At 36.7% G+C, this 22,086-nt stretch overlaps 1 protein-coding gene and 1 pseudogene across 1 annotated transcript in view; one reads left to right on the plus strand and one right to left on the minus strand.

Annotated features, from left to right (window-relative positions):
* Positions 1-22,086, plus strand: part of SLC16A10 (solute carrier family 16 member 10) — a 96,087-nt gene that overhangs the window by 2,454 nt on the left and 71,547 nt on the right. The gene's annotated exons all lie outside the window — the stretch shown is intronic.
* LOC120610257 (uncharacterized) lies at positions 18,209-18,324 on the minus strand (annotated as a pseudogene).

Raw genomic sequence — 22,086 nt, forward strand, 5'->3', positions numbered from 1 at the left:
TGGAGACTGAAAACTAGCTTGCGCTTTGGTACCCTTTATCTGATTCCTCTGATGGGCCCTGTGCACTTGTAATGGCCCTGTGTAACATAGCAGCTTGATTGAACACTGGCCTTTACTTGGACACTGTATAATACATGTACAGCAGGTGAATTTTAAGGTATGAGGAAGAAAACATATTTAATCTCATCTGTGAAAAAAGAGTGACAGGATAGATGTTGGGCCAGTTAATGCTGGGCCAGATACCTCCTCCCACTGCGCAACGGGTATTTCATAGAGTCTGTCATTTACAATGGGTGCTGGAGTATTTGAGAATACCTGCTTTGAAGTTTGATTGTTTAGGCTTTTTCACTGATGCTGAGTCATCTGTGATCAAACATATGTAGGCTTCAAGTACAACACAAAAATATCAGGAATTGTTTAAGGCTTTTATTTTTCAAAGTTTTGATCCATTTTCTATTACCTTTTTCATTATTGATAGTCCCAGCCTTCGAGGGCAGTTAATTATCTCCATGTTTTCATTAGCTTCTTCACAGTGATTAGCCCAAGGATACTCAAGGTGGTGGTGAATTGGGAACTGAGGTTTCCAAATGATGGTTCACATTTCTTGAGAACTTCCTATGTGCCAGCCAAGTGCTAAGCACTTCACATGCATTTCTGTTTAAACCTTACTGCAAGCCCATGGGATTGACTTTATTTAATGTCTTTCTTTCCAGATGCGATAACCCAGGTTTACAAATTTAAGTAAGCAGTGGAGCCAGGATTCAACCTCAAATTTATCTGATTCCAGAAGCTGGGTTTTTAACGATTGATCATATTGCATTGGCTAGATAACATTCTGTAATCCTGGATTCTTTATCTTGTTACTAAGTCAAGCATTAGCAATTGATTGAGTACTAGACCAGGAATTCTGTGGTTAGAAAAGAAGTCTGAAAGATCAGGGTCCCTGTTTCTTGATCAACTTTGCTATCAGTAAACAACTTTCAGTTGTTAATGTCTCATGGAAATGGCTTTTTGAAATGTAGAGAGACTTCCATGGAGAAAGAGATAATTTCGTATGGCATTCAAGTAAAAGTCTGGGGTTCCCTGTGAAGAACCATGTTTCTTTGATCTGATCCCAAGAGGCCAATGTTTCTAGGCAGAACTGAAGAAGAGCCTTACTCAGGCTCACTTCTTTTCAGGGTTCTCTTAACTCTTCCTCTATAACTGATGATCCACCCAAAGTTTCTTAGGAAAGGACCTGAAGTAATTCATTTGCACTAAGAAATAAGTGAGTTTACATATCTTAATGTTACTCCTCATTCTTTGTACAAATGTTTATCAAGTATCTGGGCACTGGAAATGGTAACTGAGAGAGACAGCTGTTCCTAAGGAGCTTTTGATCTGCTGTGGGATACCAATAAGTAAAAAGACAGATAAAATACTTTCCTGAGGCTTTTGCAATATACCGGGACTCAATCTTATTTTAAAAGGCTGAAATTCTAAGGAAATTCCATTAAATGCTGGGAGTTGGGAAAGGCATTTGATGGCCTCTTTCTCTATGGTAATAAATCTCACTTTGTGAAATTAAGACTTTGGAAAGAGAAGCAAGCTGAGCCCTAAGTTAGGCAGTAGAACTAATGAAAAATGTTGAGTGCATTATAGCTCTAGTATGTTATCGTGGCTGCCAAGGACATGGCATTCAGATATGCCTTGCACATGCTGCTGTGTCAGTTATGTCGTTCAGAGGGAGCAAACTGAGCTCGAGTTGTCTCTTTTCAGTTAAGTTTTCACCTGTTCACATGTATACACTCCTTGCCTGGGTGGAGGGGAATTAGACACTTTTGAGAAAACTCAAACGGATGCTACAATTAACTGGAACATTATTTTCCCTTAGAAATTACAACTTTACTGGATATTGGAAAATGCATTTTTAGTTCCTTCATGGAGCTGATAAAGAGTCTAGGGTTCTTTTTATTTTCCTAATGCAGTGCCATAGACATTCTCTGGGATCTTACTAGGATATTATCTAGTTAATTTGTTTGCATTCTTCCTGGAGAAAGAAAAATATTTTAATGGTATATGGACCTTTAAAAAATATCTATTTAAAGCAAGTATGTTTTCAGAATCAGTCTTTAGAGTATTTAATGATATCCTTTCGAAGATATATGTCCTTGTGGTGTAGAGGCTTGGTCAGGAAGACCCCTACTTCTTTTAGTAATTCCCCAAAGGCACATTATCCTCCTCTCGGATATTTAAAGTACAAATCAAGGTTTTAAATATTCAATAGTTTTGAAGAAAAGTGGACTATCAAAAAGGTCCCTAATGAGAAGCTCTTTGGCTTCAATCTTTGATGGAACGCTGCCTTCCTTATGCTGAAGTAGATTGCTCTTCAGATGGTTATAATCATGAAGTAGGACATTCAGTAGCATTTAGGGATGACTGCACCTTGCAACACCTCTTAGTATATAGTCTTACTAACACCACTGAAACTTTAAGTAAGTTAGTGCTTCCTGAAGGTTAAAAAAAAAACCACGTTTACAGTTATGCCAATATCTACATACTGTAGCTGTATGCCACACCTAAACTTATACATAAAAGGTTTTGGCTATAGCTTAGAACTGAACAGCTCTGTCTGGCCTTTATGCTAAGAGGTTTTTTTTTTTTTTTCTTTTTTTTGGTGGGGAAAATGTCCTGTATAACTGATCATTTCTATATCTTAAGAAAGTTTTTAGTAATGGTGCTTTGTTAAGCTGGTTACAGTGAACAAATTATCTGCTTCTTGGCCCTTTGCATCTTTCACTATAGGTAAAATACCTTGAGTGTTATCTGCAGTGGAAGAGAGGTTGAAAAGGTAGGAGAACTCACTTAAGGCAGCTGCTGTACTTGAATTTCCTTCACTCTCCCCCATCTTAAAACATCTAATCTTATATTCTATGTAAATTCATCTGAACTGCCTGCTAAAATATAAGTCATTGGACCACAAAAATGGTTCCAGGATTTTGGAATAATAAAGATATGAGTATAGTGTGTGTATGTCATACTCCATTTCCAGAATGTTTCTGAGTTCAGGACAAGATTGAATGGTGTGAATAGTATGAATAGTGTATAGTGAGTTCTAACTAAATACAACAATTTGAGTACTCTCTGGGTGTTTTTATCATAGAATTTTTATCAATAAAATTAACTACCGAAAGAACCAAATCAAGCAGAAACAAAAGCATAACAGAATAATATCAGGAGAGATTTTGAGGTGTCTTTTAGAATAAATTGAACTCTCTGCCGTTGATGTGATGTATCTTTTTATATGAGTCCTGGAGCCCATGTTGCATTTCCTTGAGGCCACATACTTGCGTCATTTTTTCTGCCTCCCTTGGGTGTCTCATAAGCCCCATGGCTCCAGCCACTATTTTGGGGTTATTTCCAAATCTTTCCTCTGTGTTCAAGACCCATATTTACTATTTCTGGGCAGTTCCATTTGGATGCATAGGTACATCATACTCAACTAAAATGAACTCATTTTTTAGCCATCCCATATAACCCTCACCTACCACCAAAAACAACAGCGTATTTACAAATAGACATAACATTTCTTCTGAATTCTCTCAGCGCATGACACCTCTGATTGCTTGAGTCAGAAACCTGGAGTTCATCTTAATTTCTTATTTCTCCCCTTACCTTACTTATTTTGTTAAGTCAGTCCAAGTCCTTTTGTGCTTACCTCTTTAATGCCTCATAAATCAATCTCTTATTTTCCTTTAGTGCTGTGTCTTAATTCATGCCTTCATTACTTTTGGCCTCAATTATTGTTATAACTCTGTAACTGCCTACCTGTCCTTAGTTATATACTTGAGTGATTTTTCTGTTTAAAAAGCTGTCGTCAGTGATACCCATTAGTTCCAGGGAAACACTGAACTCCTTACACCAAGGGCCTTCCTTGAAGCTCTGCCCTTGTCTGACCCTGTCGCTTTGCCTCTCATTCTCTCCCTTCTTGCTCTTTATGCTCCAGCCAAGCTGGAGGTCTTGCACTTTCCCAAGTTTGTCCTTCTGTCTTTTGCCTCTATGCCTTTATTTATGTCACTTCTCTCCTCAGTGTGGTTGTTAGTCCTTGTAAAATTCTTATGAAACAGCTGCCCATTTTATTCCTTTTGTGGCAACCATGGAACATAACAATGATTTCATGCAACTTGGAGTGTTCTGTTATATTTTTGATGCACTTGGAATGTTTGGGGGATAGCATGCATTCATTCACATGAGTTATGAATTAAGCTTAAAGTGGAAGACAGAACCTAATTTCAACCAATTCTAATCCAACATTCTGTAAAAGGCATTTTTAAGATAATACATATTTAAGTGATAATTTATATAGCCTTTACCATAAAGAAAGGGCTTTCATATACATTATTTTTTAGAGTCTTGTAGTGTGTCATTACCTTCATTTATAGATAAGAAAGTAAACTTGCACAGTTTAGGGATGGGTCACATGATATCAATGTTTACATACATTAAGTTGAATTTAAGAGCATCTTTCTAGCTGGGTAAAAATTTATGCTTATGTACTTGAAATGTAGAACCCTGCCTTTTTTCCCCTCTTGAAACTATGTTCTGCATATTTACCTACATGTTCTCTAGAACTTTAATAGTGTTTGCTACCCAAGTTATCAGAAATGCTGTGAAGTTGTTTTTATAAAAGAATACCATTCAGAGTTATCACAACCTGACTAAAGATCTGATCTTAAGTGCAAATTAAACAAACAAACAAGCCTTAACAAAACAAACTAAATCTCAAACACCACTGAACTGTCAGCTCACCAGAGCTCTGAACACACACGAACCATGGGTGTTTTTATTAGCAGTGATTCAGAAAGCAACTTCAACATTCCTGGGGAACTGCACAGACCCACCACCCAGTAACTGCCTACCTGTCCTTAGTTATATACTTGAGTGATTTTTCTGTTTAAAAAGGGCCAGCCTTTCCAAGACTGGAATGATGAGGGAAGTCATTGCTTTCAGACATACATGCACCAAATGTACATCCCCCACACCTTCTTTGCTGAAGAATCATTAACAACAAAAATAATTCCCCACCTTGCATGTAGGTACTATAGCTAAAGAGCTGAGGGAAGAACTTACCTTATTCTCAAGCTGCAAGTCTTTTTTCATTTCACTAACTTCGAATTATGGGGTACATATAAAATACAGTTTTGAAATAATGTATATGGACCAAAGCAGTGTTTATAACCGCCTTTGTTCCCTTTTAATAAACATAAACAATTCCATGGTCCTTGAAATGGATACACACCTCCAAAGGTAGTTTTACCTTTTGAGTGAGAATCCCTGATATTCAGTAGATAAAGCCAAATATTTATCCATCAGCCAAGATTTTGTCACTTTACTTTTAGTTGTATTTTGCAGATAGTTAGGATTCTACTTTTGTTTTTTAAATACAAAATTATAATACTGAATTTTTTAGTAACTGAATGTGCTCTCCAGAATTTCCGATATGCCCTTCTCTGGCAGAGCTGTACTGCCTTCCCCCTCCAGTATGGGCCCTTGACAACATTGACTGCAGTTTTCAGTTCAATCCAAGATATGTTTTTCTATCATTAGATAGTTAAATCACAGTGGAAGGTCAGTGGTTAAATTAGTGGAAAGGTGCATTATTGCTCTGCAGTTCACGTATTACCCATTTTTTGCTAGAAAATAAATTGTATCGACAGTCTTTTGTGTGTGTTCAGAAAGTCAAAATTTATTCTTGTGACAAACGTAGACTGTATCCAAAAACTAATTTTGAGATGCATTTTACAAAAATGGAAAACAGCTACTCATTAAATGGAGATATTTATTGACTTTTCTGGGTGGATAGGTATTAATGCTGAGTGGAGTGGGTTAGTCTGGTGACTGTTTTTAATAGTATAAACCTTTTCATCTTGCTTAATTACCCTCGTTATTAGATTTGTCTTCATGTTCCAGTTGCAAATGGCAGCATCTCAGAGGATTCACATTTGTCAATGGTTGTTTAAACAACGACATTCCATAAAGTTAATTGATGTTTTAGTGCAAATGGGGAGAGAAAGTTGCCATTGTTGTCCTATAGTAATGTAACACTCAGCTTTGCCAGCAGTACCCCCAATTTTGTAGTTATCCCTGAGTGCCATGTTTTTGGGTTTCTTACTTTTTATCTGTAGCTTCTAATTTTTCTGTTGAACAAGTGTTGCTTTTATAATAGTAAAAACATCGATTTTTTAAAAAGTCCACCATTAGCATTAGAGATTTTAACTTTCATGACTGTAATAGTAAACTTGCCTTAGGAATAAGCTGTTTTGTAGGAATAAATGATTGATGTATAGAGTTTTAGTTGTAGGTGTTACGTTTTGTTTCCTATTCAGAGAAAAATGTTATTTATGGAACAGGCTGGAACTGGTAAAGTGACCTGATTTTAAATAAGATTAGATTATTTGGCCACATTTTATTTTTGGATAGAAATGGAGATATTTAATATCAGATGGAAAATCATTAAGCGCTAGATCATGCAGTACTAATCACACTTGAGCCCTAGCCAGGCTCAATGTACATTAAATTCTTGTTGATATTTTCTTGTTCTTGGGGAGGGGGGTGTAAAAGGGGTAGAGAAGGGTCAGAAGAGACAATAGACTCATATTTGTGTTTGTATGCATAATTATATAGGAAACATTAAATCCAGAGTTGATATTTTCTAATCTAAAATCATCTTATTTTGGTAGTTCTTATGTGTTTCTGGCATACAGGTTACTTGCATGAAGGTGTGGGGGGAAAAGGCAAATATACCATTTCCACCACATTTTGTCACGCACCAGAAAAAATCAGGGTCTTTGTCAGGATAAAAAATGGTTACATTTTAAATGTTCATTTAAACTACAAGACTTAAAGTAATGCTTTTAAGTGATTTAAATTTTAGATCAGTATATTTAAGGGCTACCTGGCTGATTCTTTATAAAACCTGAGGGTTTATCATTTCTTTCAATAAATTTGGGCCTGTCAGTGATTCTCAGTAGGGCAGATGACCTGTTCTAGAAATGCTGTGAAATCTTCTGTAGAAATCTACTTGAATCTAAGCAAAAAGAAATGATAACAAGTTTAGTTTTATTGTTTTGGTATTTGTAATTATAATTATTGTTTTGGTATTTGTAATTATACATTCCTTTCAAGGACTTTTTTCAAAAAAATCTAGGAATACCAAACTTTAAGTCTTTTAAATTTATAACTGATGTACATATATACATATGTTGCTCTGTATGTATAGATGTTAACCAGTACAGGGCCACAATCCCTTATCTGAAACTCTTGGGGTCGTGTATGTTTTGGGGGTTCAGATTTTTTTAAATTTTAAAAAAGTTACCTGGTACATACACCTATATCTTTTTTTCATAGACCTATATCTTGAACAATCCCCAGAGGAGTCCTGAGCAGCACTCTGTAATCAAATACATAGATATTTCTGCAACAAAATGTATGGATATTCAGAATAAGTGAGACAGAGATCAGAAATACCCTCATGCGAGTTTAGATCATGTTTTGCTTCCAAGTGAATGTTGATGCTATGTTACAAAAAACTTTGGATTTAGGATTTCAGAATCTTAAATAAAGAATCAGAGATTTAAATGTAAATATTACTTTTGTTTTCTGTTTCTCAGTGAACATTCTTTTTAAGGTATGTTTTTCTGTGTCATGTAGTGTACCTACTTAATGTTTTCAATAAGTGTGGTATTGCACCGTACTGGTCTACCCTAGACTACTCACCTGGGCCTCCTTTGCTGCATGTTTGAATCACAGGCAGTGTTAGGCAGTTAAGCAGCATATCTGTACACGTCTTTGAACAGTTGTTTTTCCTCCCCTTAGATTGCTTCTTTTGGGTATATGTCTAAAAGTGAGATTACTAGTTCAAAGGTGTGAACAACTTTATAGCATTTGTTGTACATTGCCAGATTGTTCTTTAGAGCAGGGATCCCCAACCCCTGGGCTGTGGACTGGTACCAGTCCGTGGCCTGTTAGGAACTGGGCTGCACAGCAGGAAGTGAGCTGCAAGCGAAGCTTTATCTATATTTGCAGCAGCTCCCCAGCGCTAACATCACCGCCTCAGCTCCACCTCAGATAATCAGGCATCAGATTCTCATAGGAGCACCGGTCCCTGGTACCAAAAATGTTGAGGGCCGCTGCTATAGAGAACTTGAACCAGTTTATTTTGCACCAGCAATATATACTGGCTTCCTGAGAACTCTAACAATGTTAGGTTTTATTTTTATCAATATTTGCTAATTTGAAGTTACTGCCAATGGTATTTTTAAAAAAGTTTTAAGTCATATTTCATTGCATTTAGGGCTCTGTGTTTTTCTACTCTATGAGCCCTTCTAGTGGCAGCAAATGCCTTGGCAATTATATATAATATCTAAAAATACAGGAGCACACGTGTCAGTGAAATATATTAAAACTTTGTTATCACAAATGGGAATATTAAAAAGGCCTGAGATTATCTTAGTCCTTAGATTCTCACCTGACACACCTTGGCAGGTGGGGCACACCCTCGTCTTCTTTCCTCTGCTCTTAGTCCTGGTGTTGATCAAGGCCTTTATTAGGGTTGAGAGTGGGGATGGAAATCAGCCACCTGGATACTTAGCCAGGGATTTTGTTATTCTTCCAGGTGACATCTCATCCTTCAGAGGCTCAAGTCTACAAGAGCAGTTCTCTCATTCTCTTTCTTCTTGCCTCACCCTCCTCTGGCTCTGGCTAATTGAAAATAGCTTTAATTGATTAATCTGGATGTATGTGTGTTTAAAATTATTTTTAAATTGATTTTTAAAAGAGATATAGAGATTTAACTTATGGAGCACAAACTGTATATTAGGAGCCATGCGAGAAACAAATGAATTTGACTTATTCCATACTCCTAAGGGCTTATGAGGGGAGACAAAATGCTATGTACATAAACACCTCTAAGGCAATATTCTACACATGTTAAATGCAGTGTTAACAAGATATAAGATTTTAGAGGAAGGCAAAATGAATTGACTAAGCTGATCAGGGAAGGCTTCATGGAGGTATCTTTTGAGTTAGGCTTTAAAGGATTCGTAGACTTTCCTCAGCAGATTTTACAGAAAAAGGTATTCCAGGTGAGGGTGCAAGGCCTGGGCAAGGGCTAGGAGTCAGTCTAATAATGAATGTTTTACTATGTTTTTTTTCCTTTTCTTTCTTTCTTTCTTTCTTTCTTTCTTTCTTTCTTTCTTTCTTTTCTTTCTTTCTTTCTTTCTTTCTTTCTTTCTTTCTTTCTTTTTTTTGTAGAGGCTACTTTATTATTTATTTATTTATTTTTAAATTAATTTTTTTATAGTGACTTTGGTTAATGAAATCCAATAAGTTTCAGGTATACAATTTAACAGTAAGGCATATATATATATCACATAGTGTGTTCGCCTCCCATAGTTCGATTTCTTTCTGTCACCACATATTTAACCCCTTTGATCCTATCTGTCTCCCTCCCTTCTCTCCCCTTCTCCCTCACCCTCTGGTGACCACTAGTCTATTGTCCATGCCCATAAATCTCTGTTTATTTGTCCTTTTCTATGTATTTTATATTATCTTGTTTTATCTATTCAGTGATCCTGTAACTGTGATTATGATCATTACATTTTAGATGGGCATCTGAGGTTGGTAAGTAATGGGGCTGGCTTTGAACTTAAGTCTCTGGCATGAGGACCCAGGTTCTTTATACTTGACTACACGCTGGGCTTATTAAGTCAATGACAAAGAGTTTGATTTGGCTAGAGCCTAGAATATGTAGAGGAATGTCACAGAAGATAAATCTGGAAGAGGATGGTGGAGCTGGGGAATGGAAGGTTTGAATGCTGAGTTAAGTTATTTGGACATTATTTAATAGACAGGAAATGGGGAGAAAATGAAGGTTTGTGATGTGTGCCTTAAAAAGATGTAAGTGGGTTGCAAAAGAAAAGAAATAGGAACACCAACTATGAAGCCCTTGGCTGAATGAGAGCCAGGTGAGATTTGAGGCACAGCAGTAGAAATGGGAATGAAGAGACAGATGTGAGACATTTCAAAGGATAGACTGTGGGAATGATGGTTGTGGACAGTGACACAGAAACAGAAATGGTGCCTACGTATGGAGACTGCATTTAAATAATTTTTGAACTGAGAGGCCCCACATTTTCATTTTGTATTGGGCCCTACAGGTTATGTAGACAGTCAAGGATGATGCCATTGATAGGAGCCAGGGCCATGAGGAAGAGGAGTTGACAGGAAAAGGCTGACTCAGATGTTAGGCACGTGAATGCCAGCAGAACATCAGGGGATGATGTCAGCCAGATAACTGGAAGTTATGTGTAACCTTGGAGCCTCAGAGTGAGGTTGAGACCAGAGGTAGATCCCTGTAAAGAGCATATGTCTCTAAGAAGAACATGATGTAATAATATCATAGAAACCCAGAAATTCTGTCTTAAGCAGACCTGGGGTCTGCTGCTAGGTAGCTTAGTTTCCACTGCAATCATCTTATTCAAAAGTAACAAAACTTCATTCCTTAAGAAGTCTTTCCAGCATTTAGATTTCTCTGATTCACATTTGCCACTTTCCAAAGGTGGGATTGTGCTTTTACTACCGTTGTCTTAAGTATTTCCAAAACTTAGTCCTAAGACTTAGTCATTTTTCCCTTTAATTTAATATGACCTCTGAGACTATCGGCATTTACTGTTTCGTTTAATTTATGATGTCATTGAGCCAATCTGTAAGTCTTATTTTCAAGATGTCCTAGGCCAGGAGACTGTGAGAACAGCTTAGAATCATTTCAATTAATTTGTGCATTTCTAATTTAAATGTAAAATAGAGACAGTGTTAGAAAACTCGTTTAACAGGCAGGTGATGTTATTTTGTAGATGTAGATCAGCCTTTGCAGAGTTTAGTAACCGAGTCAGCTGCTTCATTCGCAATTCATAATGAAAACAGCTAACTTTTAAGTGTAGGCTCACTCGTAAAGAATTGTCTAGGAAAACTACTAGAAAACTAAAATAAATGAAATTGACTAGGGCCAGGGTGGCGTATCGTACACTTTATTAAGAAACATGACTTATGTGTGTATACTCACTGGACATCGAGGTTTGACAGGAAGAGGAGGAGGAGGTCAGGTGGTGCTCACTGGGCAGGAATGGAGTCAGTTTTAATTCAGATAATAACTGGCCGCCTGGCTACACACAGGTGTCTTTTGCCTTTGTTTCCTGTTACACAGTGTAACTGTGATACTTGAGTAAGATAATAGAATGTTAAAGTGCTTTGGATGTGTAAAGCACAACAGATATGTCAAACACTATTGTTACTGAGCAGGTTGGCACAGCGTCTCTGTAGGCGTGTATGTCGAGTCACGTGCTGTGCTGTAATCTCCCAGAACTCAGGTCCTGAATTGCTCTCTTGTGATTGAAGCCTGGCTGAAAGTGCTGGAAGTGCAGTGACCCAGGAGGAAAAACTAGTAAAAGCAGGGGGTGGATGAAAGGGAATTGATAGTTGTGCAAGAAGAGGGCTTATTTTGTAAGCCAAGACACCCTTACTCTTCCAGCGACTGTTTCGTCTTTTAATATCATTTGGATTCATTTACAAGGTCTGTATTAAAGCAAAGGTCAAGGTTGAAGGCAGTATTTTGACCATGCTTGTCTGCTGTTGTGCCGGCTGGGATGAACTGGGAAGTACTGGCTTGCTAACAATTTGATATCTAGTTATTTCGGAGGGAGTTGTGTAGTGAGGAGGAAAAGGGAAGTTTAACTAAAGTGTTTTTTCCTCAGAGTTTGAGAAATAGAAACCACGTAGTCTTTTTAAATCCCATGACAACACACCAGACAGAAAGAGACTCGCTAATACCAAAGGTCAGGAATCATAAAAGAGCAATGTATGTTTTTTGGTATTCACTTCAAAACACAGTATTTTCTGTAAGTTAGTGTTCATTTGTTTTGTATATGCTATGATAATTAGTTCTGTAAACATGGTACTTGTTTTTTTTTGTAATTCAGATTAGGAAGCAAATATTGAGCCATTTAAATTAAAAGGCAGACTCTTATTCTCTTGGGGGGCGGGAATTGGGTAAAAGTAATGCTAAATCCAATTAATCTGTCTTCTTTTAATTCATTATGATGACTTTGGGTGTCTGGTGACAACTGAGAATGGGTTCTAGAAAAATGTTAAGGCAGTGTAATCCCTATTCTTTATAGTCACTTAAGAGGATAAATTAATCATTTGGTCACTAATCTTTGGATAATTACTCTATTTAGCTGGAAATATCCTGAGTTTTTTGGAAAGCAAGTCAGTGAGTTAGTAGAACTGTCAAAACTGATCAGCTTTTCTAAGTCTAATAATAAGTGAATGGAAACTAGTTGCCTTCAGCCTTTTCTTTCCTGTATTATAGCATGATCATTCCATAACTCTGGAAACTGTGTGTAAAACAAAAAGGAAAATACATTAATACACTATCTTGTGTTTTTTAGGTAGACTTTCATAGCCTTACCCCAGTTGAGGGTTAACAAAGCTGCCTTAATAGGTAAAGACTTGTGACCTGTGTATGTGTTTTTGGTTACTAAAATTAGGCAAGTTAATAACATTACAAAATTGGTTTGAATATAGATTGTTTGGGATGTGAGTTTCTTGGTGACAGCAAGTCCATTTATTTATGCATTAAATAAATATTTTTAAGGAGTCAACATTATTTAAGTGCTATAATTAATTATTAGATGCTAGAGGTGAGAGTGGGGCTAAAGAAAAATATACATTTCGATTTCAAAGATATAAGAAAAAGAAGGAAGTTCTTGCCTTGTATTTTCCTCATGTGTACAGTGTATCAAGTGCAGACCAATGTTCTTTTTTGGAGTTTGAGGTCTTCATTCATGAGGTTCCCAAATAATCTCTTTTTAAAAAATTTATTTATTTTTAAAAATTCTTTAATGTTACCACATATTTGACCCCTTTTAACCCATCTACTTCCTTCCCCCACCCCCCGCCTCTGATAACCACTAGTCTATTGTCCATGTCCATGAGTCTCTGTTTGCCCTGTTCGTTTGTTGCTTTTAGGTTTATATTCCACATATAAGTGATATCATGTGATTTTCAACTTTTTCTGTCTGGCTTATTTCGCTTAACATGATTATCTCAAGGTCCATCCATGTTATCACAAATGGCAGTGTTTCACCTCTTCTTATGGCTGAGTAATATTCCATTGTATATATGTACCACAGCTTCTTTAGCCAATCATCTATTGTAGGACACTTCAGTCACTTCCATGTCCTGGCCATTGTGAATAATGCTGCTATGAACATAAGTGTGCAAATATCTTTTCAGATTGAGTTTTCAAGTCTTTGGGGCAAATACCCTGCAGAGGGATCTTTATGTTTTAGAGTAAATGAGAATGCTGTGCAGGTGGAATCAGAGACATACTAATTTATCACAATCAAAATACTGCCACTTTGATAATAACAATTCACATACTTACATTTTAAATTGTTGCCCTTGATAAGGTTTCTGGAAATAAAACAGAATTCTGCTATGTATTGTTTCTAATCAGTAGAGAAGAGTTTGTGTTGTTATGTGAAACATAACAATACATGTGAGATTGAACTACAGTAGAACTAAAATAAAAATTAAGACTTTAGAAAACAAATGCATATTTAGAAATCTTAACTAGGACACATCCTAAAAGACTCACTTTAGTTTTTAAAAGCTTTATTGAGAGATAATTACATATGATAAAATTCACCAATTTTAAGCCTACAATTTGAGGATATGTGTAGTTATGTAACTACCATCACTGTCATGATACAGAGCCTTTCCATCACCCCAAGATGCTCCCTTACGGCCCTTTGCAGTCAGTCTTCTCCTATACTCAGTCCCTGCAACCATTGATCTGTGACTCTAGTTTTGCTTTCCCTGAAATTTTCTGTAAATGGAATCATACAGTATGTTTTCTTCTGTGTCTAGCTTTCACTCAGTCTGATACTTTTGAGATTCACCCGTGTTTTTGCACGTATGGTAGTTCATTCCTTTTTATTGCTAAATAGTATTCCATTGTATGCCTGTACCACAATTTTTATCACATATTGGTGGAGATCTGGCTTGTTTCCAGTTTTTGCCTTTTATAAATAGTGCTGCTATGAACATTTTTGTGCAAGGCTTTGTGTGGACATATGTTTTTATTTCTCTTGTGTACTTTATTATTATTTTTAATTTTATTCCATAAGCTTATCTGTATTTTTATATTTCACAAGAGAATAATACTCTATATGTATTTTTAGTTAAAAGAAATTTTGACTGAGGAGGTGAAATAGTAGGGGTAGGAGGACTCAGAAAAGAGATTTTTCAGTTGGGCGATGGGGTAAACTGTGGCCTTGCCCATCATCAGTCAGATGTGGCCGAGATTTCCTATTTTTAAAAAGGACTGAAAGGGGCCCATTGAATTGAGTCAGTGGGAAATCACTGGTGACTCTGGCCAGCATACACTCATTGGCCTAGGTGTGCAGGGAGTGGGGCTTGATTGTAGTCCACGGAGCAGTAAATGAGAGGTAGAGATGGAGGTGCAGGCTAAGAAGTGAGGAAGTGATATCCAGGGGAGAAATTGAGGGGTAGCTAGAGGAGGATTAGGGTCAAGGGAGGGTTATGACTTGTTAAAGATGAGGATAGTTTGAGGAGAAGGAGCCTGTAGAGAGGGAGAAGGTGAAGTTACCAAGTGGTTACGAGATGGAATGAGGTTCGAGAGCAGGTTGGACATGATGGAATCTAGAACACAGCTGGTGGTGGGGGCTTTGCCTGAGGTACCACCTCTTCAGGGCCTGGAGAGAAGAGAGTAAGAACTGGAGCAGAAGGAGGTAGGGTTGGTGAGGGTCAGGAGGCTGAGGGGGCCTTTGTTTACCCTGAGAAGTTCTTTGTTAAATGTGGTATGTGGGGTTGAGTAGCAGTTTAGAAGAGTGGCAAAGGTTTGGGAGCTGATTAGTGATAAGGAAAAGAATTGATAACAGTTCTGAGAACTCAGTCAAGATTGGAAACTATGAATTTGTCGTGAAACCAGTTTCGAGGGTTGGCTCCCCCGCCCCCGCAACTGTGTCCTACAGCCTGATATGTGAGCAGGAAAGGTGAACTGAATGACTGTTATAAGGCTGGAAGAGAATCAAAGCAAAGTAATTTCATGTTTTCTATCTGTTTTCAGTTGCATGCTTTATGGCTTCTTCTCTCCACCTTTTGTACACCATTCTGAGACTTGGAAGTGCTCATGTGTTCTAAAGTCGTTGACGAAGTTCATTAAACATTTAAGAATCGAATGCAATTTTTTATGCTATTTAAAAAATTCTGGTAAATATATATAACGAAATCTACAGTTCTAACCAATTTAAGTGTACATTTCAGTGGCATTGAGGACTTTTACAGTGCTGTGCACCCATCACCACTATGCTACAGTTTTAATTTGAAGCATGACTTTGTTATCTCTTAACCTCCCCTTGTGTCACTCCTGATTTATAAATTCAGCATAGTCCTTTACTGGATACGGTACTTGTATTTTTGAAATTGAGGTATTGATAACAGTATGTACTGAGCTTAACTTTGGCAGGTGCTGTGCAAGGCACAAGTTGTGGCATTAGCTTTCTCACTATTTAGTTGTAATTATTTGTTAATGTCTCTTTTCCTTACTAGTCATAAGGAAGGTCTGTGATTGCAGAGTCTGTCTATATCTGTCTTGTTTACAATTATATCTGTTCTCTCCAGCACAGAACTTGGCACATAGTAGGCATTCAGTGAAATTTTTGAACAAATGACAGTCCTTCTCTGAAGAAATTGTTTCATAAGTTCTTTCTGAATGTTTCATATGAAGTAGGCAAAACTTGTGTTTACACATTAATACAGATTATAGGGCATGGCACATTCCGATGTCTAGTTAATTAGTAGAAATCAAAAAGGGTTTATATTTGCAATTTCATCTTGGAGAGTATTAGAACTGACTGTGCATTAAACAAACGATTATACAGAACTGGCAGCAGTAATCCTGAAGCTTGAAGGCTTTAGGTTAATTAGGATAACTTGACAGAAAATGTTAATCAAATTTGAGAGTTGAAAGAATGTTCCAATAATTTATGTTCAAACACACTCCAAATACATCAGCAGGTAACAGGAACTTTAGTTGCACAATGCTCCCAAACACTAGCACACTAGAGGATTTTATGGGTTACAGTAATGTTTCAGGGAAAGAAAACCAGTAATACGGTTTGGGGTGTTTGGTTCTGTTATCCTATATTAAATAAAATACACTAGAGTTTAAAATATTACCTTCATTAAAGATAAAAAGATAGAGTTCATTAATAAATTTAAGAATTCTATTTTTCTTTTATAGTAACATGAATGAATTCAGTAATACTTTTATTTCTTTAAAAATATGCTTATATGTGGGCATTTCTCTGTCAATTGGTATTAGATAAATAAAGCAGTATCATTTTTTTTTTTCCAACTGGCTTAGGGTTAAATAAGGTGAAGGGGCAAATACACATAGATGAATTAATTAGCAAATAATACATCCCTATAAGAATAATCACAATATGTTCTCTGATTCTGAAAGGTAAGGGCTCTGTGTATTAGTAGAAATACTTATTGAGGCCCTTTTTAAAAAAATCTGCCTCCAGCAAAGTATTTTTGGATCATATAGAACGAGAAAAGAAAATGCTATCAGGAGCTATATAATTCTATCATTTTTTTAACTCTCCATAAGCTAAAATTAGAGTTTGGTCTTAGGAACCAGTAATGGAATTTTTCTTTTGTACCATCAGCAAAATCTAGTACTTTAGGGATTACTATGGCGTGTGTGTGTGTGTGTGTGTGTGTGTGTGTGTGTGTGTGTGTGTGTGTGTGTGTGTAGGAGAGCAGTCAGACAGTGGATGTAGGTCTTTGAACTGGATTTCCTCAACTAAAATAATAGGAAGAGGAATATAAATGAGCAGAGAGAGGGGAGTGGAGAGATGAGGTTGAGGTGAAGGGACAGAGAAGTCAGAGGAAACAAAGACTGATTGTGTAAATGCTACTTTTCTTTCCCCCTCTCTGTCACTGTGATCTGCCTTATCATGATGCTGGTGTTCGGTCCACTTTGAGTGAGTGAGAGGAGTTGGCTGTGTAAAGGAAGAACCTGGGGTCTTGGTGCCTGCGTGGCTGACATGAGCAAGTTGCATCTCTGGCTGGGCTCTGGAGTAGCAGCAGCACAGAATTCCAGGAGACAGTTCCTCCTTATCATTTTTATTCCTGAGTTATCATGTTTAGTTATTCAGATGTCTGCTGTCCCTAGCTACTTACAGATTAAGCAGGCAGTGTCTTCTGTTTCTCTTCTTTCCTTCCCTTTTTTCTTATATCCATCTTGTTTTTTACATCTTCTCTTTATTTTGGTCAAGCACACGCATTTGAATGTAACGGTTACCATTTCCACCAGTAAGCATAGGACTCCCTCCTTACCGCAATGACTCCTAGTCCTGTGGCATGTAATGGTGAATTAAGACATTTAAAGATGTTGCATGTAAGTAATGACAGGAGTAAATCTCAAGAACATAGTATTGAGTGAAAACATGAAGTTGTAGAATGTCTACTATGATAGCATTTACATTTCATTAAAAACTGTAAAACAGTATTACCACATTTTATAGAATCTAAAACAGTTATGCTGACATGCACCATTATTTTAATGTACACTGAAAAAAGGAGAAAACCTTTTAAATTATGATGTAAGGCTTTATTATGGATTATAAGATGCATCCCAATTTTAAAAACGTTATAGTGTGGACAAACATAATCTTAGAATTGATGATGTAAGGTAAATATATTTTACTGAAACATACTTATGTAATACAAATGTAAAAACATGCATAGAAATGATATATAAGCCAATCAGGATGTGGTTTGTCTCTATGAAGGAGGGAGGGGAATAGAGGACAGGGCCACAGAAGGGGCTTCAACTCTATAATTTATTTTTAAAAGTTTAAAGCAAATATTGCAAAAGGTTAAGATCAGACAAAGCTGGTTGGTGAGTTCCTATAATTTTCTGCATGCTGTAAATATTTCATAATGAAAAGTTATACTTAAAAGCTACATAAAAAGCAAATTGCAAAAGTCTATATATAGTGGATCCTATTATATTTTCTAGTATATTTGATTTTGTGTTCTTTCAGATTTTTAAAAATTATTATATTATTATTTATGCCTACAGCACCTAGTCTTCCTAGGCGGTCTCCCATGCAAGTACTAACCAGGCCCGACGCTGCTTAGCTTCCGAGATCAGACATCGGGCTTGTTCAGGGTGGCATGGCCGTAGACCATGGACTGTGGCTCCACTGGGGTGCGAACTGGGGTGTCTGCGTGTAAAGCAGACGTGCTAACCGCTACCACGTCCTCTTTCAGGTTTTTTCTTATGTCCATCATACTGTAGCAGTGGGTTTTTGTTGTTGGAAGGTGGGGGGCTTTCTATGTCTCCATTTTTGTGTATGAATTAAAAGATATTTCATGTATGAATAATGATAAAAAGGGGAAAGTATTTAATGATCAAGATATCACAGAATGAATAAGATTGGCTGGCATGTTTTCTTGATGTTAATAGTAAGAAGTAAGGAAGTAAGAGAATGTTTCTGTTATGTTTCTTTGAAGCCATTTTTCTGGTTTCTCTCCCTTATTCATTCTTGATGTCATCCGTTCATTTATTCATGACTAAGAGTCAAGTGGTGTCTAGAGAGGAGTCAGGTCTTGAGAAAAAGAATTACAAGTTGAATAAAAATAAGTACTATCATGCCTAGAAATCTGACAGACACTTTCTCAGTAGGGTCTTTTTTTGCCCTTTTACTGAAACCTCAAAATAGGGTTTTAGTTTCACCAGATGAAGGGACCTTTGTAGAATGTTTGCTTATTATGCCTCAAGCAGTGAGGAATCAAGGGACTGAAAAAGGTATTCGTTTTATCACCTTTAGAGACCCTTCACCTTCTACATCCATGAAAAAGGGATATTTTTCATATCCCATAATATTTTAGTATCACACTTAGATGTTTTATAGTACTTAATGTTAGATTAAAAAATAAGTTGTCAAAATCTATTAAAAATGCCAAATATAGTCATATAACTTGACCTAGAATCTCACTCCCTAGGCTCTTGCCTAATGACTCATAAGAAAAAAAAGCTATATTCGTAAAGATCCTCACTATACCATTACTGTAAGAAAGTAAAACTTTGGAGGCAATTTAAATGCCCTCCAGTACAGAATGGTCAAATAAATAATGAATACTCGCTTTATGGATTATGTTGTAACTGTAAATGAAAGCTATTGCTATGTAGCAACATGGAAAATGTTTGATGGTAAAAATAGCAGAATGTACCACATGACTATGACTAAAGATGTGTGTGAAAAAAGATGAATACAGAAAAACAAAAAAATTGCATTAGAATGGTAGAATTTTGAGTGAATTTCTCCTCCCCACCATTTGTAAAAAAAATTGTATTTATTTTTTAGGGGGAGCCAAATTCTTGAAAGAAAAATTTGAATTTCTGCTTAAGAAAATGGCAGATGGTGGGATGGGGGGATATTAGAAAACTGAAAGGAATGGCCCTTTTGAAGATTAAAACATTTTAAAACAGGATTGCTTTATCAATGCACAAATCAATTATGTAATTTCATCTTTTCGAAGAAAGTTGGCCTCACATAGTTGTGTGGATATCAGAATATTGAAGAGGATTGGTAAAAAATAAGAAGTGGGAGGTTCAAAGCCAATGTGATTGGCTTATTCTTTTGCAATACCAAATAAACCAAGTTTTTGGAGTGGTCTGCTTTTAGTCAATATTTAGTTATTTGCTTTGAAGCTATTTATTTGCAAGAATGTCATTAACATCCTCAACAGAGCCAAAGTCTGACCCTGAGATGATAGAATCTTAACTAATTTTATTATTGGCAGAAGACCCCCGTATCCTTGGTTGTGCTTTCCACGGTTTCAGTTACCTGCAGTCAACCATGGAGCAAAAATATTAAAGAAAAATCCCAGAAATAAACAATACATAAATTTTAAATTGCACATCGTTCTCAGTAGCAAGATGAAATCTCGTGCTGCCTTGCTCTGGCCCATGGGACATGAATCATCCCCTTGTCCTGCGTATCCATGCTGGATGTGCTGCCCGCCTCTTAGTCACTTAGTAGCCATCTCGGTTATCAGATGACTATAATGGTATCGCAGTGCTTGTGTTCAGTGCTCATAGTAGCCTAATGCTATGTCACAATGCCTACGTCATTCACCTCACTTCATCTTATCACGTAGGCATTGTATCATCTCATTTCATCACAAGAAGGGTAAGTATAGTACAATAAGATATTTTGAGAGAGAGCGAGACCACTGTCGCATAACTTTATTATGGCGTATTGTTATAATTATTCTATTTTATTATTAGTTATTAGTTATTAGTTAATCTCTTACTTTGCCAAATTTATAAATTAAAATTTACCATAGGTATGTATGTATAGGAAAAAACATATTTCAGACATCCACTGTGGGTCTTGGAATTTATCCTCCGGGGATAAGGGGATACTGCTATATATAGAAACAATTGTTTGGGGACATGAAGGATCATTTCTCTGTATTTCTTTCTTATTTTCACATCACAACTGATTTAAGGCTACCAAATAAAAAGTCCCATAATTAACACAGTTAAATCATTTTGCCATCATAGGTAGAATGGGGCTGGTGATGTTTGAGGAGAGGATAGAAAAAGACTAATAGACCGAAAGAATTTTAGACCTATAGGGCCTTGCTGACCAATCAATCCAGCCCCTTCTGTTTATCGGTAAGTAAATAAGTCCTCGCGACTCAGTAATGAACCTTTGTCTTAGGACTCCAAATCTAGTGCCCTTTCTGATGTACTGGAAGAAGAGAAGGAGGGAGAGGGAGAGGGAAAGCTGAGCCAAATTATTGGCATTTTAGGGCCTACTTTTTCAGGAAGGACAGAATGTTGGACTTGATTTCGTTATACCATCCTAAGTTTTAGTTTTTACCAAGGCTGCCATCCCACGACAAAAATAGGTAAAAGACATGAACAGACAATTCAACAAAGAAGAAATCTAATAAACAGAAAATATATGCAACGTAACTGAAGAAATGTAAATAATAAAATAAATGCATATTGCTACGTCAAGGTAAAACATTTACATACGATCTTTGTTTTTCAGACCATTGACCTTATAGGGCTTCTTATTGACAATCTACTTTAATTTTAGGAAATGTACTTATAACAGAAAAAAACTGATGCAAATGGTTAAAGAAAATATACGACCTGGTCAATAAATTTCATGAAAGTTGTGGTAGCTTTAAACCTCTTTTTATTCATTCAGTCCTGTCTGGCACCCGCTGATGATCTCAGGTGGTGTTTGCTGACAACAAACCACTCGTAAAAAAGCTGTGAAGGGCTCAAAGCAGTTGAGAATAGGTATCAGCATCTGATTTACTTTTCTCTCCTCACCTACACAACCAGAGAAGCTGGTTTAGATCTAAGGGAAAGTTTCCTCATCCCTGTTGGGAAGGTACTGCAGAGTCCCAGGAAGAGAAAGCCAGGGAATGAGAACAATCCCAACAGGTTGGGAGCAAAAGCAAGCACAGTTCCTGAAGGACATCCTGCTGAAAAAGACAAGGGTGGACTTTGCCCTGTTCTGCAGCTGAATGTGGTTCAGTGAAGCCAAGACTAAGGAACTTGAGTGGGTTATCTGTCCTTGGCAAAAATCTGCTTTTACAAACAATGTTATAATGAACTTTTGTGCATATAAATTATTAACATATGTTGGTAAATTTGTAGGTACAGTCCCTAAAAGTGAAAATTCTGAGTCAAAGGGTATGTATATTTTTTTCACACTTTAAACCACTTTTTATTGAGAAATTAAGTTGCAAGAATAAGAATGGTAAAAGAATACTTTTAAATTCTTTATCACCTCTTGGAAACATTTTATTCCATTTGCTTTTTCTTTGAGCTTGCTCTCTCTTGTGTGTTTGTGTGTATACATACACACATATATCTGAGAAAAAAATTTTCTGAACCATTTAAGAATAAATAAGTTG

This window comes from Pteropus medius, unplaced genomic scaffold (genome assembly GCF_902729225.1).
Source record: "Pteropus medius unplaced genomic scaffold, Ma_sr-lr_union100, whole genome shotgun sequence".
Classification (NCBI taxonomy): domain Eukaryota; kingdom Metazoa; phylum Chordata; class Mammalia; order Chiroptera; family Pteropodidae; genus Pteropus; species Pteropus medius.